The sequence below is a fragment of the Gopherus evgoodei genome, chromosome 1 (genome assembly GCF_007399415.2).
Source record: "Gopherus evgoodei ecotype Sinaloan lineage chromosome 1, rGopEvg1_v1.p, whole genome shotgun sequence".
NCBI classification, from domain to species: Eukaryota; Metazoa; Chordata; order Testudines; family Testudinidae; genus Gopherus; species Gopherus evgoodei.
In genome coordinates, this window is record NC_044322.1 from 109,084,378 (window position 1) to 109,102,861 (window position 18,484).

At 45.5% G+C, this 18,484-nt stretch overlaps 1 long non-coding RNA gene across 1 annotated transcript in view; it reads left to right on the plus strand.

The window, feature by feature from the left end:
• Window positions 1–15,299, plus strand: part of LOC115654464 — a 31,470-nt gene extending 16,171 nt beyond the window's left edge. The window contains exon 2 of the long non-coding RNA XR_004001196.1: window positions 14,812–15,299. This is a non-coding gene — a long non-coding RNA (uncharacterized LOC115654464). The remainder of the gene's footprint in view (window positions 1–14,811) is intronic.
• The last annotated feature ends 3,185 nt before the right edge of the window (window positions 15,300–18,484 follow it).

Genomic DNA, 18,484 nt, shown 5'->3' on the forward strand with positions numbered 1-18,484 from the left:
TGGGGGAGGGACATTGGCGACTGAATACGCTGAGCTCTTGGCGAAGATATTAGGCTGCATGAAGTGGCCCGTTCAAATACTCTCTTTGGAAAGGGGGTGGGTCTCCAGAATCTACCCGCAAAGTTGCGGACACCCAGAGCAAAGCCCCTCGATCGCCACGGCGGGAGAGGAAGCTCAAGAGATGAGCCAGGCGGCTGGGCGCGGACCCTCCCTCCCAGCTGTGCTACCTCCTCCTTGCAACCTCAGCCCTCCGGGGCCGGGTGGAGACAGACGCTGAGCGCTTGGCCGCGCTATAACGTTTTCTTCTTATTCAGAAAGTAGACCCCTCCCCGGAACCCCCAGCTAATCCGGGCGGGCGGCGGGACACAATAACCTGGGACTGCACCACCACCTACACCGGCAGCTGCTTCTGTGCTTTCCCTTCACCCTGCTTTGCGGCGTGATTTGTTGGGGGAAATGAGGTGGCCGCTCGTGTTCCTGCCCTCTCCCACTTCCCTCCACCCTGCGCCCCGATCCCTATGCAGACTCCCGCCCACTCCCCTGCCCTCTGCTCCATTCCTCCCGCCCACTCCCTCTCCCCTTCCCTTCCTCCTCCCCTAGCCTCTGCTCATCTCCCCCAGTCCTTTAGCGCTGCTCCCTGCCTTTCTCCTCTCCTCCCCGTGCCTTTGCTTCCACTTCCCCTCCTCTGCCCCACCCCGGAGCCACATGGCAGACTGGTGGGCGGCTCTCGCAATACCCTCTGGTTGTGCGTGTGCTGGGGGCAGGTGCTCGTGGGCAAGGAGCCCCCTCCAGGAGAGGCCCAAGGCTGAGGGTGCCGGGGAAGGGGAGGGGGAAGGATCGCCTCGGCCTTCAGCGCAGCAAACCAAGGCGCCACAAGTGGCTGCGGCTCAGCGCTGGCGGCGCGGGCTGCTCCAGCCGGGTAGCAGCAGCCGGGCTGCTGCGGCTGAATGACGCAAGGGGCCGGGGGAGGAGGGGCTGTTTGGAGAGCGCGGGATTAGCGAAGAGGAGAGAGCCCTGACCCCGGGATCAGCGGCCAGTCAAACCCATTTACACTCACCCAGCGGAACACTGACGGCTCCCGCTGCAGCAAGCGGCCGGCCGGGCAACAGGTGAAACCAGCGTCCTCCCGCTGCGCCGGCGTGGGGGCGGGAGGCTCGGGGGAGCTGGAGGGTGGGCAGAGCCATCGCCGCCGAGGGAGGTAGCCAGGGGACAGGAGGCCGCTGGGGCCAGGGAGGGTGGGACGCTGCCGATCGCAGGAGGGAGGAGGCTAGCCTGGTGTGGGGAGGGGCATAGGCCAAAGCCGGCGGGCAGAGGCACCCCGGGAGTGAGCCAGGCTCTGCCTCGTCCCATGATGTCGTATTTGGCCCGAGCTTTTCCCCCCTTTCCCCGCAGGGCAGCAGATGAAAAGGAATCTATGTTCCCACCCAGCGGAGCGTCCAGAGTGCGGCTCAGCCAGGGAAAGGCCAGGGCCGGCATGGGCCAGGGCGCAGCTCCCGTGGGCTGACAGCGCCGCGCTGTGTTTCACGTGGGAATCTGCCACCTCCTAGGTCGGGCAAAAGGGCTCCGAAGGAGACCAAATCTCACTCTGTCCATTCAGTGCCCACACACCTGGACTCCTCCCCCGTCCAGAGCCGCACGTGCTCCTGGAAGGGGTTTGAAGAAGTGCCAAGGCGCACCTACACAAATGCCCCCCTGCACTCGTGTGAGTGTGTTTGTGCGCCTGCAACTGGCATGTCCACGCGCTGAATAAGGAGGCGCCTGCACGCGAAATGACCGCGCGCCCCACCGCCATTGCCCAGCTGGCACGTGCAGTTCTGCCGCTGACTTGACTCAGAGGCCGCCGAGACCTCCACTGTGCCCGCCGCAGTGCTTCTCATGGACTTCCCAGTTGGCTTCCAGAAGTGAGATCGCCTCAGACGTACAATGAGCAGGAGACAACCCTGAGGAGCAAGCACAGCCTGGGCAAAACAGGAACTACCGCCATCCTTGGAAAGAATCTCTTAAGAATGTCCCGTTCCACTTACAATGAAACTACACTTATTTTAAGGGTCGGCACCATGTATTGAGAGGAGATCCCCTTGCAACGCCTTTTAATCAAACAGAACTGGTGCCCACTCACTCTGATTTGCGTTCTTTACCAGTTCCTGGGCTTCATAGGAAGGAGAGATCCAGATCAGCCCTGGAGAAGTGCAGCTCCAGTGGGGAAGAAGGAAGGGGGTTACAGCTGGTGGTCACAAGGGCAACTGGTGGTCCGTGGTTGAACTGCACCCCGCGGGGGCCAGAAGAATGTACGTCCCACATCAAGGAAGGCCCGCATAACCCAGAGAACGAGAGTGAAATGAGCTCTGAAAAAGGAAAAACGAATCTCACAGGAGGAATAGGCGTAAGCGGTCTCACGGGGCTTGGGGAGAGGGCGAAATGAGGGAGGCTACGGGGAACCCAAAGTCCAGGGCAATGCAGGCTTTGCCAGGCTGAATAAGAAAACGGAACCTGAACAACTCGATTTCTTGCAGTTCCTGTGGGGAGAAAGGGGTGTCTACAGGCCAAACGAAATTTATGGTGACATGGAAAGGGAGTGCTCACCAGGTGGAATGGAGACATTACAGAGATAAGGGGTTAGATCCTTACTTGTTTACATTGTCAAAGCTCCATTGAAATCAGTGAAACTATTACAGTTTACACCAGCTGAGGATCTGTCTCGGGGATCCGCGCAGATTAAAGGAAAGTAGGTCCAGGAATACGAGAAAGAAGCTCTGCAGAGAGGTAAATATTTAACCGTCTCCAAGCAGACAGAGTTTGATCCTAGCTTACGTCATCACCTCTAGGACAATTCCTGAATTAAGACAGCAAAAGAAGGGAACCTGCAATACAGAGCTGAACTCATTTTATTCCCCAAAACATTAAAGGGGAGAAGGTTTTTTAGCGCGGGAATATTTTTATTGCCCAGAAATGCAAGGCCTGCAGGGGTAGTTGTTTTATAGCTGGAGACTTCAAACTTCAGACTTGGTAACGGAAACTGACTACTCCAAAGAATATAATGAAATATTTGTCTATGCGGGAAAATATGCAGCGGAAGCTACCTAACAGAAGTTTTGAGGCCGTCGTCATGACAAAAAATGTTGCTGGTTTTGTGGGAATTGGAAACTATTTTGCAGCTTTGCGGTTGGATCAGGAAAACGCGGGTGCATTAAGGATGATGGGTATGTATGGTGGGAATCATGCTAACATTGGGCAAATTGGCCTGCGTTTGCCTGAGGACTAATGCAAATAGACTCATTGCCTCCAACACACGCATGGAAGGACGAGCGGGAAACAAAGTCTGATCGCTGATGTAACACTTCCCAGAGTTTGCCAGCAGCAAGAAGAGGGGGACGTTGAAGCTAAATGTCTTGGAAACGAGACTCACCGAAAATGAAGAGAAAGCGGGAAATATCTTAGATAGTCGAACATGTACAATTGCTACAGAGAGAACATAACTCTGGAGAACGGGAAGAAGTGCCACTTTGAGCTGACAGAAGGGGTCCTGTAGCGTGCAGGGAAGTGTGCCCCTTCTGGAGGAAAGGACTGTGCGTGGGCTGAAGAAATAGAGCAGACACCACCACGTGGAAACCTAGACTGGAACTAGGGCATTTAAAAAATGGAGGCGCTGTCACCGGAAGGAGAGATCGAAAGTTTAGCAAGGGATAGAATCTCCATAACGACTGAAAACGAGCAGCGAACAGCTACACCCTAGGTTCTGGGTGGGATAATTTACCAAAGGGTCGGGGGGAATATGGAAACCTTGGTTTTCTGGGCCACATTATATTGCGCACATTTCACAAAGGCTCAGCTCTTTTTTGAAGGCGGAATGCATACAGAGGAATGACATAGAAAGACTATGTTGCAAGAACTTTTTTTTTCATTTGTTCGATCTTAGTTAGGTTTGCAAAATTTAATGGGAGAATCTTCCAGTTGAGAGTTTGCAAACTGTCTTATCGTAAAGGAGACAACGAATCCTGGGAAGAAAGACGTAATTTTTCAATCACGATCAAATTTAACGCGCTAATTGGAAAAAGGCCAGGCTCTGGGACACTCCAAATCACATTAGGTGTAAATACTTTCTCTCTCTCAGAGAGGCTAGCTCAATGGTTTGAGCACTGGCCTGCTTAAACCAAGGGTTGTGAACAGGGGGGGTTGGACTAGATGATCTTCTGAGGTCCCTTCCAAACCTTTTATTCTATTTCTCCCCTTTAGAAAAAACGAGAGTAATCAATTATCAATGATCTGGTTGGCTAAACATATTGAAGTGCTTCCTAACTTTACCTATACCTAGGTAAAGAGCAGACGGAAAGGTTTGTTTGTATTATATGTATGGAGAGTCTACCATTGAGTCACTTCATGGCTCTCAGTCAAAAGATATCTAGTACAGGGTAGTTGGAATTCTTTCTAGATATTAGAATTGGAATTTAGAAAATGAACAGGAAAAATAAAACTCTCATACATTGAATTTAGTTAGACCTTTAAAGGGGAGATTTTGAGAGAGAGAGAGAGAGAGACAGAGAGGAACACTGGGACAAGAAGCATCCTTGCAGAACGAAAAGTTTTCCAGCTAGGAAAGCTATACTGGGAAGGGGGATGAGTGTATATTCTAACTAGGCTACCACTCCCCAGCGAGATGCAGATCCCAGATATTGTGAGGGTGTTTAGCTAGAGATAAGTAAACAGCCAAAAATTATTCACAGAAAAAAGTATAAACAAACAACAAACAATAGTGTGTCACAAATATCATTAGATGAAGAGGAAGGCCTGTAAGCATGCCATGCATTCTCAGACTGAGTACTTGGTAAGCCACAATCTGACATCAAATAACTAGTTTAGCATCTAGCAATATAAGAATGGGAAAGGCGAAGAAAAATAAGCACGCAAATTACATTTTTCGAAACATTCTTGTGCTGAGCATCCAGTTAATGTGCTAACTTTGGATAGCTGGAAACCATGGCTCAGAAAGATGCCATTAACATTTCAACTAAAAGCTCCTTTTAATACAGCAAGGCATAGGTCATAATCTAAATAAAGCCTCTTTATTTGTTTCCCTTTCAATCTGCAGGAGTAAGCCACACATGATTTTCAGGAATATACCAACATTCTAGGAGCTGTAAAGTGAGCCTAACTAGATAAGTGGTCCAATCTCCAGATGATAAACATGTCAAAAGCTCCAAATACTGAAGATATGAATACCATGTATTTATTGACAAAGAGGGATAAATTCATAGACACATTTACTGATGTTGGATTTATACTTTTGTTGTAAAAGAGACATTGCAAACGTTTTAAGAAAACGCAGGAAATACCCATAAAAAGGTCTCTTGCTATTTGGCAAAATGGTTGGGCAATAGCTGGAGTGGTACTTTTACATTTAAACACAAACGCCATGCTTTTAAAGGCAAACTTCAGTGTAAAGTCACCAGATCGTTACTCCTTTAATTACTAACGCGCTGTAGCATGTTCTTGTTCTGTACATCTCTGTGTGTTTATAACTGAAAGTAGCAAATGTTATTTAAGAACTCTCTTCAACTTTTCTATTGTACCTCTGAATGGAAGCTGCCATTTTCCTGCTAACAAACACGAAATAAAAGAGGATAGGGGGAAAAAACTTGTTCTGCACTGAGATAATTGGGTACAACCTGGGTTTGGATTACCACGTTTAAATACATTTCAGTGCAGTATAACCTCCCCTAGCTGTACCTGTTATCTGAAACTCCCTGTTCAAAATCGGGCCATGTCCCTAGTGTCGATTATTTACATTGAAAATGAGGCTGATTAGCCAAACCTTGGTTGTCAAAAGCTATTTAATGTCTCCAGTTACATTAATATGGAGTTGAGAATGGGAGGGGGCGGGGTGTAAGTTTAGCTTTGTTTTAACTTAACTTGTATTTGTGTCCTTAGGAATGTTAAGGAATTTCACATGAAAGCATGAACTGGCCCCATCCATCTCTGCAGGGCGCTTTCCACCCCTACGAAAGACCTCTGTCCCATCACCCTCCCGCTTCAGCTCAGCATGTCAGACTCCACCACTCCTCAGAGACCAGGTGGAATCTTCGTGCTCTTGGCTGGTGATATCTGGAACAGAGGTCGGACTGCAGGTGGTAGACTTCGAGTGAGGTTTAGTGTCGAGGTTGCACTCCAGAGTGAGCGGGAGGATGATGCGGGCAAATGGTCTAGCCTGGTCCGACAGTACCAGACTGGAGAAAGGTAGTGGGAGTGCACAGATTGAAAGCCCGCTTTTTTTCAGAGAGAGGCACAGTTTATCTGACATCGTCTGAAATTCCTGGCCCTGGCTGTAATTAAGCTCAAATCCGCATTCTAAATCCAGCCCTTTTCCTGTTATCTTCTATATAGGATGAGTTTCTTCCTTCCCCGATTTCCTATTGACTGGCAACAAAATGGCAACTCCGAGGAACTAAGTTTTTACCTGTCTTTTTAAAAATAACGATAACAATATTTCCTGCTGCTTTTGAGTGAAGTCAGGGAATGCTGGAATTTGGATAGAGCACTGGAGTTCTCCGTTTAACTCCAGTGCTCTGTCCAAATTCCAGCATTCCCTGACTTCACTCAAAAGCAGCAGGAAAGAAAACCTGCTAATGTGTGAGACTCGTGACCAGGAGACATTTTTCCTGTGCATAGAACACAAAATAGAAACGTTAATTTAAATGGACACTTGAAAAAGAAACAAACACATTCACAGGGTAATCTTGCAGTACAATAAAAGGCCAAGGGAAAACTCACCCGTTAAATGAATAGCTCCATTAGGTCAATACCTTTCCTTGTATCGAATCAAAGATACTTCAGATTATCACAGCGTTCTCCATAATGTTACATCTTAAATATATACATTTCGTATGCGTTTTACAGAATATTGCTGTTTTATCAACACAAGAACAATGACGCAAGAGATGCAGGAAGGAATGCTACTGCAAGATTTGCTACTTGGATAATTTCTTCAAGGACAATTTCTTTCCAAATAGTGCCTAAGGAGATACAAAATCAGAATTTAGTGTATGTCTAGCATAATCTTTTAAACTTCAAAATAAACACAATCCCATAAACACTATTCTCAAATCGTCCAAGCGTTCTGGAAACTTTACAATACAATTATTGCAAAGTACTAAGATTACTACCACTGACCCTTCAACCATACTGCACAAATATTGCCAAATTGAATTCCCCTATCATTTCTCGGAGCCAGCAGTCTGCGGGGGCGGCGGGGTGGGGGGGGAGAAGAGCTCTCTTTTTAAAGTGAAAGACATTTCAGAAGTCTATAGGAAAACGGTCTAAAGCTAGATAGATTAGTATTGTCTCTTGTTCAACCTACATGTCTCCTGCAGGTTATTTTTTCTCTACTACAAATGTAATTTAATAGTTGAGGTTGATATTCTTTCACTTTCAGCTGTCTGCGCTATACTCCGGTGTCGTTCCACGCTAGATGATTACCTTACTATCCTATATGCACAATTTAAAGGGAATTACCTATTACTTCAATTATTTGTTTCTTATCAACTGATGTTACACTACAAGGATTTGCATTGAAAGGACACAAAGAAGGAGCAAGTCATGGCACATTGCCAAGTAAAAGAGTAATGTTCTGGTGAATTTAGACTAAATAATTTACTGCTATATAAAAGTGGAAAAGTGGAAGGTGAACCCTTTGACCAATAAATCTCTTCTGCATGTGAAACCCTTATCTTGTCCCCTCCAATATATTCCACACTAGGAAGCCATCATCATTGGCTCTGGTTTGTTATTTGTAAACCTTGATCTTCTGCACTCGGTGTCCTAAATATGGATAATTAGCATCAGTTTATCACGCCTCTGCATATTTTCTCTTCTCTCCAAACATGCATGCTTCTATTGGCTGCCATTCTGTCACAGAAGATTATGGAGACAGATTGCAGAGAATGAATGTGCTAAACGAGATTAGGAAGGAATAGAAATAGCAACTTGGCCAATAAATTCCTCGTGAGAGCCTTATCATATAATTACACGTTGACTTGTTTCACACTCTCCCAGCCTCTTAATCCAACGCCCCCACCAAGAATAAAATTTCACTAATTTCTGAATTACTGCATAGCCTCATGACTTGTCACCGAGAATGACTGGAAGAAGCAACACGGTTGAAAATAGCACATCCAACTTCCAAAAGGAAAAGAAACGTCCAAGGCAGAAATAGCTGGCGGTTTAAACCATTTGTAGGCATATTTAGAAGTGTTCGAGCCTCCACGGTTTCCCGTGGCAAGACATCACCACGAAACACTGACGCCTTTTCTTTTACCTCCAAACCTTTGTTTTAAAAAAGACACCGAGCTGATGCTGCTAAATTGTTTAAAATTAGGATTTGCTGCACTGAAATATTACTGCTAAACACTGTACAGAGTGCCAGACAGCTATTGCAAAAATACTTACTTCTCTTACTGGTTTCTTCAACGTCTTTGAAATGAATGTTGTCAATTAGGAATAGCAGCAAAGAGTCCTGTGGCATCTTATAGACTAACAGACGTTTTGGAGCATGAGCACGATAGCTCATGCTCCAAAACGTCTGTTAGTCTATAAGATGCCACAGGACTCTTTGCTGCTTTTACAGATCCAGACTAACACGAGTACCCTTCTGAATTAGGAATAGGTTAAGGGTATCGTAACACTGTTGGGACAATATACCTGTGCAGTTACATGGGGGTAGTTGTCCACTGAGATCTTTGGGAATAGTTGCAAGCAGTGAAATGGATGCGATCTTTTCAGTGTGGAAGTTATAAACCATGACATATTATTTAATATTAAAAAATCAAATCAAACCACCTATGGGGGTAGGGACAGTGAAAAAAAATCTAATTTTTTAAAAACACTAAAGACGTATTACTCACTCTGGCCCAGAAGATGTATACGTCTTGCATAGCGATGCTACTGTTTGTGGTACTGTTGCTTTAGTTATTTTGGATACATGGAAGGAGAGAACAAAACAAAAAAAATCAGAAGTCCCATAGTGACGCCCAGGACCGGCGTTAGAGTTTTCTGCGCCCTAGGTGCACTGCCATTTCGCCGCTCCCGCGGCTCCGGTGGAGCTGCCACAGCCATTTCTGCGGAGGGTCCGTTGGTCCGCGGCTCTGGTGGAGCTGCAGCAGCCGTGCCTGCGGGAGGTCCACCGGAGCCACCTGCCACCCCTACCCCCCGGTAAAATGCCGCCCCCCGAAAATCCTGGCGCCCTAGGCGATTGCCTAGTTCACCTCAATGGAAGTGCCGGCCCTGGTGACCGCCCCAGCTCAACAGAACTAAACTAAATACAGTTAGATTGTGTCCTACAACTTGTTTAATGGTTTCAGCAGATTTAAGATGTTGGCAGCTTTCTGTTATTGTAAAATGACTGCTTTAAGGAGACCTTAGCTGTATGAAGGGAGTTATTTTTCAAACTAAAAGTGAGTCGATAGCTGCCTACGCATAAGCCAGACCTTCAAAGCATGAGTTAAACTATGAAAAAGTAGTGCCAAGTGCTTGCAAGTTGAGTGGCACCATTTATGCTGCACACTAGCCCTATGTCACGAGATGCTGAATAAGTTTGATGCAACAAGACGTTATATTTTAATTACTTCGCAATAACAAGTGTAGAGTAAAAAGCGACAAAGAGTCCCGTGGTACCTGATAGACTAACAGAAGTATTGGAGCATGAGCTTTAGTGGGTGAATACCCACTTCGTCAGATGCATGTAGAGTGTAGAGTAGATTCCAATCAATACTGAAGAAAACAAAATATGGCTAATTGGGAACTTTTCTTAAAACAGCTAATCCCGGTGGAAAAGAATAAATACTCTATACAATATATTGTATCATAAAACTCTACCGAAAATAAAATGATACTGGAATGAAAGTGGCCATCTTTGGAATTTTGGGTAACATAACATCCTGAACTGCAAAACAGAGCATACATACCCGTTGGTCAGGCCCCTTGCATCAGTGGGGACTGGAGGGAGGTACCCTCACCTTCGGGGATAGTATCTGTAGATACTTTGCTATAAGTAAACAATTCATAAAACATTTCAAAACCCTTCCTGCAAATATATATCTAGACCCAAGACAATGAGCATGTATGGAAACGCCTGTCGCAACGTTCCTGGGCCCCTAACACGTCTAATCAAAGAGGATTTTTTTTTAGATGAGTCTTACACATTGTACAGATTTTTAGTGGTTTGTTTGTAATTCAGCTTTCTCTTACTTTCCCACTGATCCTTGCCCAGGCTTCCTTCCCCACTTTGCAGCATGTCCACGTGCAAAATTGTCTACAGCTGTGGGTCACCTTCCTCCATAGCCTTAAAACCATAATGTTGCTGAAAATATTGAGACGACAAGCCTGACCTGGGGAGAGTGATACTAAGTGAGGAAGCCCTGATACCTGTGTGTTACAACAGCAGTCTTTGCAATCTGCCATCAGGTATAGTGATATTAACAACGTTCCCCCCCCCCCCAACACACACACACACACACACACACACACACACACACACACACACACACACTTTTTTTTTATATCCCCTGAATTGGTTAGTTACATCAGGGAGAGGCGTTTGCCATTAATCTGGGAACAAACTGCTAACCTCGGTGACTGGTATTTTAGCTTTTCTTTTCTCACTTTTCTTAGTGTGGGGAAAGCAGTAAAGCTTGTGTGGACTGATTGTGAGGGGCTCTGCTGGAATTTGGCAGCCCAAAGGCTTGGAGAGCAGCCCCATGCTGACTCCTATTCAGCGGGCCAGTTTTCCGCGAGCTTTGGAAGTTTCACTCAGCCGTGCACTCAATGGCTTCACAAAGCTGATTACAAGCTTCAGCGCATTCCTGAAGGAGCCAAAAGCGACGCAGGTGCAAACGAGCCGAGGGAGCCCCTTATCCCGGTGACAGAATGGGACAAGCTGGGAAAGGCTTGGACCACACAAATCCAAGGCTCACCAGGCAGCAGCAAGCCTGCCTTGGGAACCGGGGGTCATTAGCCGCTCCATTCAGCGGGGACCCAGAAGCAGCAGCACGTACCAGCGCTGGGGACAGCTCCCCGGTCCCTCTGTCCCAGGAGACAGCAGCAGCTCTTCACCTGACACCTCCTCCCAGTTTATTCCATCCGCCTTCCCTTTAAACTAGCGCATAGTTGCTACCTTGCATCTATTCCTCAGCCTCCTTCCGTCTCCCTACTGTAACTCAACGTATAATAGCTTTTAGCCTCACAGCACGAAATATCTATGCTTGTTTTTCTTTAACCCAACACATATGAAATCTCCCTTCCCCCACTCCCTTCCTTGTATAAAATATTGCTCAAGGGTCTAACTTGAAATCCAGCATGGAAAATGAGCTGATCCTAAATGGCAGCCTCTTGATTGAAGTTCCTTAACACCACATTTTTAAGTGTGTCTTTTAATGGGACATTTCAGGGAGAAATAAGCAGATCCCGTATCGGTTTCCCCAGCCCTCTAGGTAAATCCAAGTCCCATATAACCTGCCTGCAAGTGTCAATATCTAGTCATTGTTTTCCTGCACAATGAAAGCAGCCCCCAGTCCCTGGCCTGCCTCCTTCCCGAGTGAGAGTAGGGGTGGGTGGGAAAGAGTCGAGGAGGGGGCTCTTTTTTGGCTGAAATGAGGCGTTGCTGGATTTTATTTGGGGTTACTAGGAGACGCACCCTCTTCCCAGTTCCTGATTCCCCTCGCTTTTCCCTGAGCCAGGCGAAGAAGCCGCAGTTTACTTTACGGTGAAATTTATGACGGCCCTTCCCCGCTATCAATTACTGAGAAATCAGCCTTTCCTGTAGAGAGGAGAAATAATCAAAGGGCTTTCAGTCTGGGGTTCGTCGGACTCGAGCGTGCACAATGCAACAGGCGAATTGCAGGACTGCTGGTCACTAGTTTCATATGCAAATAGGACCAGCCTCCAAGTTACTAGGATTTCTTTTTTTTTTAAGGACTGTATTACTGCGTTGATTTTTAACAAACCCCCCCTTCCCCACATGCCCTCCCTTTTCTTGCAGCGAGGGGCTCCTTGTTGCTACCTCTTCCTTGGGGTGCATTTCCTCCGGGTTTAGCGGCTATCCCACCTCCATGTTAATTTCGCCCCATGGAAATGAAGGCAGACTGGCGGGTTGCTAATATTAAAGAGATCTCCCAGTCCCTGGGTTCTCTCGCCCTTGCAGTGGCCATGCCCTCGCATGATCGTGGTGTGCTCCTGGCATGGCAGAGGCATGAAATCTCCCCCTCCCACTGAAACCCCCAAGTTCTCGTTTTCTTTCCTGTTTGCGGAACGTTGCGGGGGCAGGCAGCGGCGCGTTTGCTTGTGTGGAGCACACCGCCTGCAAGCGGTTGCCTTGGCAGAAAGGTGCAGCTTTCTGATGTTCTTTTGTCTGATAACTAATTCAAGTTAATGCGATCTTTATGTAAAGCTAACAGCGGATAATTGTCTATTTTCTCGCCAACAATCTCCATCACAATCACTTATCTGGAAACCTGCGGTTGTATTAATCGCTATATTCCCCGAGATAAGCGTCTCTCGAATTATCAGTAAACACTAGAGGGAAATTAAACAAACTCCAGAGCCACTTAAGTTTCTTCTGCAGCTTTAACCCCATGCATTGGGGATGGGGGTGAGGATAAACAGAAAATCTGGGACCTAATACAGAGCTAGGTCGCAGAAGATGAGAGGTAGGGGCGCAGGGGAGATGGGCCTGATTTTGTTTGTTTGTTTCAGGTGACTTCTCTGTTTGAGAAATACAGCAGCAAGCTCTGTTCAGTGTCTGGGGCTCTGCCTTTTGTAGCATGTGGGACTTTACAGGGAATTCTTGTTAATTACATAATTAAGTGTATTAGAAGATTCAGGGGGGAAAAAAGAAGGTAGGAGATAATGCATCGAGAGATTAAGAAAAGTTGTATGGCTTTAGTTGGGTTATACCAGGGAGGAAGGAGTCCTTCCTTCTGAAAATGTCCATATTAGCAATGTTTTGGCAATATTTATACTAGAGAGTTATTTAAACCTCAGGAGAAAAAGAGCGAAAGAGTGAAACTACAGTGGAAATATGTTTTACTGCTTAGATCCTATCAGTTCTGTTAGGTGTAAAGAAATTATAGCAAATCGTTCTGGAAACCCCTCAAGGGAAAACATATTCGTATGGCAAAGATTTTGTCTTTTTGAGATGAAGTCAAAACAGCAGTGTTGAATGAAGTGTGTGCGTGCGTGTGTGTGTGTATGTGTGTGTGTGAGAGAGAGAGAGAGAGAAGCCAGGGACAGACAGTACAGAGTTTTCAACTTTTGAAGAGGTGAACGCGTTTGGCGCATCCTCTCCTGAGTCCTGACCCTCGCAGATAACCGCTTTCTATCTGCCAACTCAGAAAACACCCCGTTCATTTTTTCTGAAAATAGAGGATTTCAGAGTGAAGCTGCGCGCTGTTTATTAATAATCACCGTCACATTTACCATCTGTATAGGGGCTTTACATGTTCATAGCGCTTTAAAAACATTAATTAATTAATCTTGCCATTTGGTTATAGAGCAGGCAACAAAGAACTGTAAAATAGGAATTTGTCCTGTGGTTACATTTATTTATAAGCAAACTTTTACATATAAAAGCCTTTAATTAAGCAGCTCTCTTTTTGGCCGGGGGCGGGGATGGAGGGGGAATAGATACTTCTGTGATATTTTTATATGTAAAGGCATAATGTTTCCATTAACAGCTGATTAGCTCTTTCTAATTACTAAAACTGCTTAAACTCTGAGGTCGTTTGTTCCTCTTGAGCTTCAGGTTCCCAGGGTAGCTTTTTCTTATGGCATTTGAGAGTCATCCCACTTCATCTCTCACCTGAATCTTGTCATCTCTGCCATCTTGAAGTGATCTGTGAACAATGCAGGTCCCTCGGACAGCCCAAGCTGGTCAATCAGGCAGAACAGACTATGCAAATGCAATCGAAAGGCGAAGCGATGGAGAACACTGGCTCCCATTGTCTTGAGAATTTCAAAGCGAAGCCCAGCTGCAGCAGCGTTGCTGTCTCGGACCTTGGTTGCTACTCTAATGTCATCATTGCAAAACATCAGATTTTGAAAACTATACACTCTGAATGCATGAGCAGCCCTCTGCAAAGATTTCACTGTTCCATACCACGTTTGTGAGTCACAAAAACCTAAGGTTGCTTAGGGAAGAAGTCGGGGCGGAGATTCGAGCACCATTATTTGATAAGATTCAGTGTCCTCTTATTATTCAATCATATACTATTAGATAACTGTTGTGAATCTGATGTTAAATGTCCTCCCCTTAGTTTTGTTGCAACATGCCCCCAGTTCCTGGTGCCTCTAGAGTCAAATCAGTTTGTCGGTTATCTTTATCTTAGTTTATATTGTGTTGTAGCAGTTTTTGAGGCGATCTAACTAGCTTGCTCCAGTCTTGGAAACTGCCAGTGAAATATTGCTTGAATCTTTGCTTGCAGTTCTTAAAATATGTAAAGCATTTCAGGGTCAAATAGTTAGACTATGTATCTGCAAGTAATTAATCCAGAAACGTAGTTATGTTTTAATGTAGGCTTTGGCATTTTTGACCAACCAGTTTTTAATTATCTTAAGTAGCTGTCCCTATTAAATATACATTAAAGCCCTGCTTAAGATCTTCAGTTTCCAGTGTGAGGACCACAATTAAATTCTTTAGATGCTACATGAAAATAAAACTTCATCTTAGTAGAGTTTAACGCAGTTAAATTGTTAATGTGTATTTTTTCAAGGACTAGATCGCTGCACATGTTTCACTTACAATTTCTTTTCCTTTTCTTTTGCCTTTAGATGACTTTTGTGATCACCATGTGGTTAGCTGAGGAAACGCCTCTCTCAAACGCCTTCGTGTCAGGAGACTGCATCTAGGAGCATACGTCTATGTGGCCAATGTCTCCCCCCCCCTTCACTTTCTCAGTTATCTTTCAGGAAAGAATGCACATGTATATTGACTATATTACATTATTCAATGGTGGGATACTCACACATTTTAATGCAGACTTTAATTTAGAACAGAGTATGTTTAGTATTCACATGAGAATAAGGAAGAAAGTGTCATCTTGATAAAATAACTAATCTTCAGTGAAACCTAATCGTATTTTTTGCAGTAGCATATAAATTTGAACTGACCTTTTCTGTTCCCTACCTTAACTCTTTTACTGTAAAGGAGGTGATGTTTTCATGAACAATACGAGTTCCAGGAAAGGGGTCAGACAGGTGTTAATATTGAAGCTATCTTGGATTAAGGAATTCCTATTAAAAGTCATTAGCCTCTTGAATTTACGCCTCGTCATTTTCAGAATAAAGTGACTGTGGCGCTAAGAAAAAATAGAGGGGATTACCGGAAAGAAAAAAAAAACCCAAAAGCAAATGAGCTCAATACATTAGAACAGTTGTGTCATTTGATCATCTGGCTGCAAGCTTTCCACTTAGGCAAAGAGAAACCCGTTTCCAATCCTTAGTACACAAAATAGAAATTATGGTTTAAAAGGCAACCAGAAAAAAAGTCACCAAAAAAAGGTCAGTCTCATGAAAATAACCAAATGAGGAAAGGGAGCACACAGCCCTCCACTCCTCCAGCCCATGCTCATGTCACTGGCCATGTTTAAGTGGAAATTGTGTATGTTTTAAATTCTGCACCGTTTCTCTCAAATAGATTCCAGGGAGGATATCTCCCCAAGTCCTTTTCTCCACAGTAAAGCTGACCACTGAACATATAAGACGTTCAATGTCTGCAGCCGGAAGATGCCCTGGGTATACCTCAGTTCCCGCTGGCCTTAGCTAACCCGAAATGCAGACCACCACAGACAGCCAATGCTGCTTATCGGGGAGGTCTCAGAGTCCGGGTCCCAGCCCCAGCAGGGATAACTCAGAGAATTTGTTCACATCTTAGCTCTCCACTGCTGTTTTTAGTCTGCTAGCTCAAGCCAGAGTCCATTGACCCGGGCCAGCTGCGGGTGTTTAATTGCTGTGTAGAAAGATGTACCCAAGTCCAGCTGCGGGATTTGTTTTGCAATGTAGGCATACCCCTTAGCCAACAGATAAAGCGATGTTTCCATGGGACTATCACGGTGCATGGGCCAAATATTCTGCTGGCATAAACCAGCGCAGCTCTAAGTGGAGCTCCGCCACTTGACCCTAGCGGAAATTTGGCTTCCTAGCTAACAAGTACGTTGGGCAGAGGGGACGACTGTAGTTGGTAAAGAGATTCAGCTGTCCCTCCACTCACATGTTGTCTCTTATCTTGCTGGTCAAGACGCCTCCCTTATCCCCAGCCCGGGAAGGGAACTCCACTGAAAGACCTTGCCCAGGAACCTGGCCAGTCACTATAGTCTTTAGTATTACTTTTTAAAACCGGGCCTTGGCCGGCCACCTGTGGTGATGTGCTTATTTCTGTTTACACTGGAATCCCGAAGCAGATCAGGAGCCCCAGAGCTAGGAAGAAGCTTAAAGGTGCCGAAAACTTCCGTCTCCCCCTGCTGAGCTGGCTCCCCTTCCAGAGAGCAGCCGGGCTCTCCCTGGGAGCGAACTCCGTGGCGTTTGGAGTGACAATGGCGAGCCTGGATCTGTGTCTTCCTGGGGCTGGGAGACGGGGATGGAGCGAGGCTGGGTCGGGAGAGAACTTAGTCGAACCAGGAGGATGACAGCTGGGGAGCTAGGGAACATTCTCCCTTGTTTCATGCACCAAAGTCCCCCATTAACCCCCTCTCCAAAGCACACTTTCTCCCCAGGCCTAATGCCTTTCAGAAAGGAGCATTGCCACATCCCTGTGCCACTGCACTCCTGCCCAGGTGCCAGGGGCAGCGCTCTGAGCTGGTTTGATCGGGTCCACATTGGCTTGTACCCTCTTTGTATGCTTGTACACTCCGGAGCATGCTGCCTCTGCCTCCGTCCTGTCATACCACTACATGATGTGACTTTGGCACGGGTGGCTACTGAGTTTCCCAGATTTCATCCCGTACAGTACCCGGGGTGGTGGTCACATTATTGATAGGACGTCCCAAACCAACTTTAGATAAACCTGTATCCTTCCCCCTGCCCACCGTCACCCAGAGCGTCTTCTTCATCTGTTGGCTCTGCTCCCAAGCTAATATTTAAAGCACATCAGCTGGACTCTTGCAAAACGCAACTTCATCTGCGCTCACAATTTTCCACTTCCGCCCCTTTCGCCCACCCGCAGCACCCCTGGTACATTCAGCCACAGTTATCTCTGCTCGTGCACTGACTGTATTTTTTATCATCCGAGGTTGTGTAGTGCCATCTGGCACACGCACACATGGGGGACGAAAATCATATAGTCAGTGAAAGGAGCATACAGGGGTATGCCTTTTCTTTCTTCCTGCAGTGTCTGTTTAAAATTAGGCAGAGGGGCTAAATGAACAATTCGCCCTCATGGCAAACGATCAGAAATACCAATCATGAAATTAAAAATCACTGTGGAGAAGCGACTCCAAGAATGGACAAGAAAGTGCTTTCCTCTGAAATATTGCCTTGTATGTTTCCTTTCACCTTATGTCCTAATAAGGAACAAAATTCCTTCAAGATGTTATGCTATCTCTGTTTCTTTCTGGATCTTTATTGATCTTTCAACTAGCCTATTCAAATATGAGACATATAGTTTAAATAAGTGGCACATATTAAACATCACTCCTCATATACATGAGTTCATCACATTGTGGATCAGGTTGCAATCCTTGAGCCCTTTCTCAGTTTTACTGCTATTGTACAGTGAGCGCAATACAAATATTTCTAACAGGTTCAGTGCAAGCTAGATGCCAAAGCATAGCCGCCTTATTTCAAAGCTACTGTAGTTTTATAACAGAGATATATAATCAAAGCGTCTTTCTTTCATGAGAATGCAAATAGTGTAACATTATCGGAGATGCCTTGTGGAGAAAACTACACAATGTATTGTAGTACTTGATTCATTTTCTTTCAATTTTTACTCTAATTCTGCCTAATTACTGTATTATGATCTAAGTCAGCAATCTTAAATTAACTATCAACTAAACTTTTGAAGAACCCCTGCAAGTGCTAGATAATGATGAAATTTAAATTACTACAAGTTATTGTGTAATGTCTACACAGTGGAAAAGCGAACCTGATATTTTCCTTTCACTCGCTCACGTCTCATTAGGTTTTTCTTGTATCATTTTTCAGCAGACAATTTTTCTGCTTTTTCTACGATATTACAAACAGAGAAAACATTTGGGGGCATTTTGTTTTCCTCATTGGAGGAAGACGGTGCCAAAAGGAGAATGAAAATATCTCCCACCCCAGCCAGGATTCTGAACTAGGTAGACTTATTCAGATGGGCAGCTGAATGATACATACATATCCATGTGCATGCACATATACTGTGATAACGCTCTTTTCTTATCCTGTTGAAACAGACTAATGGATTTCAGGACACCTCGTAACAGCTCTGCACATGGATTTGGGTCTGATCTCACACATTTTAACT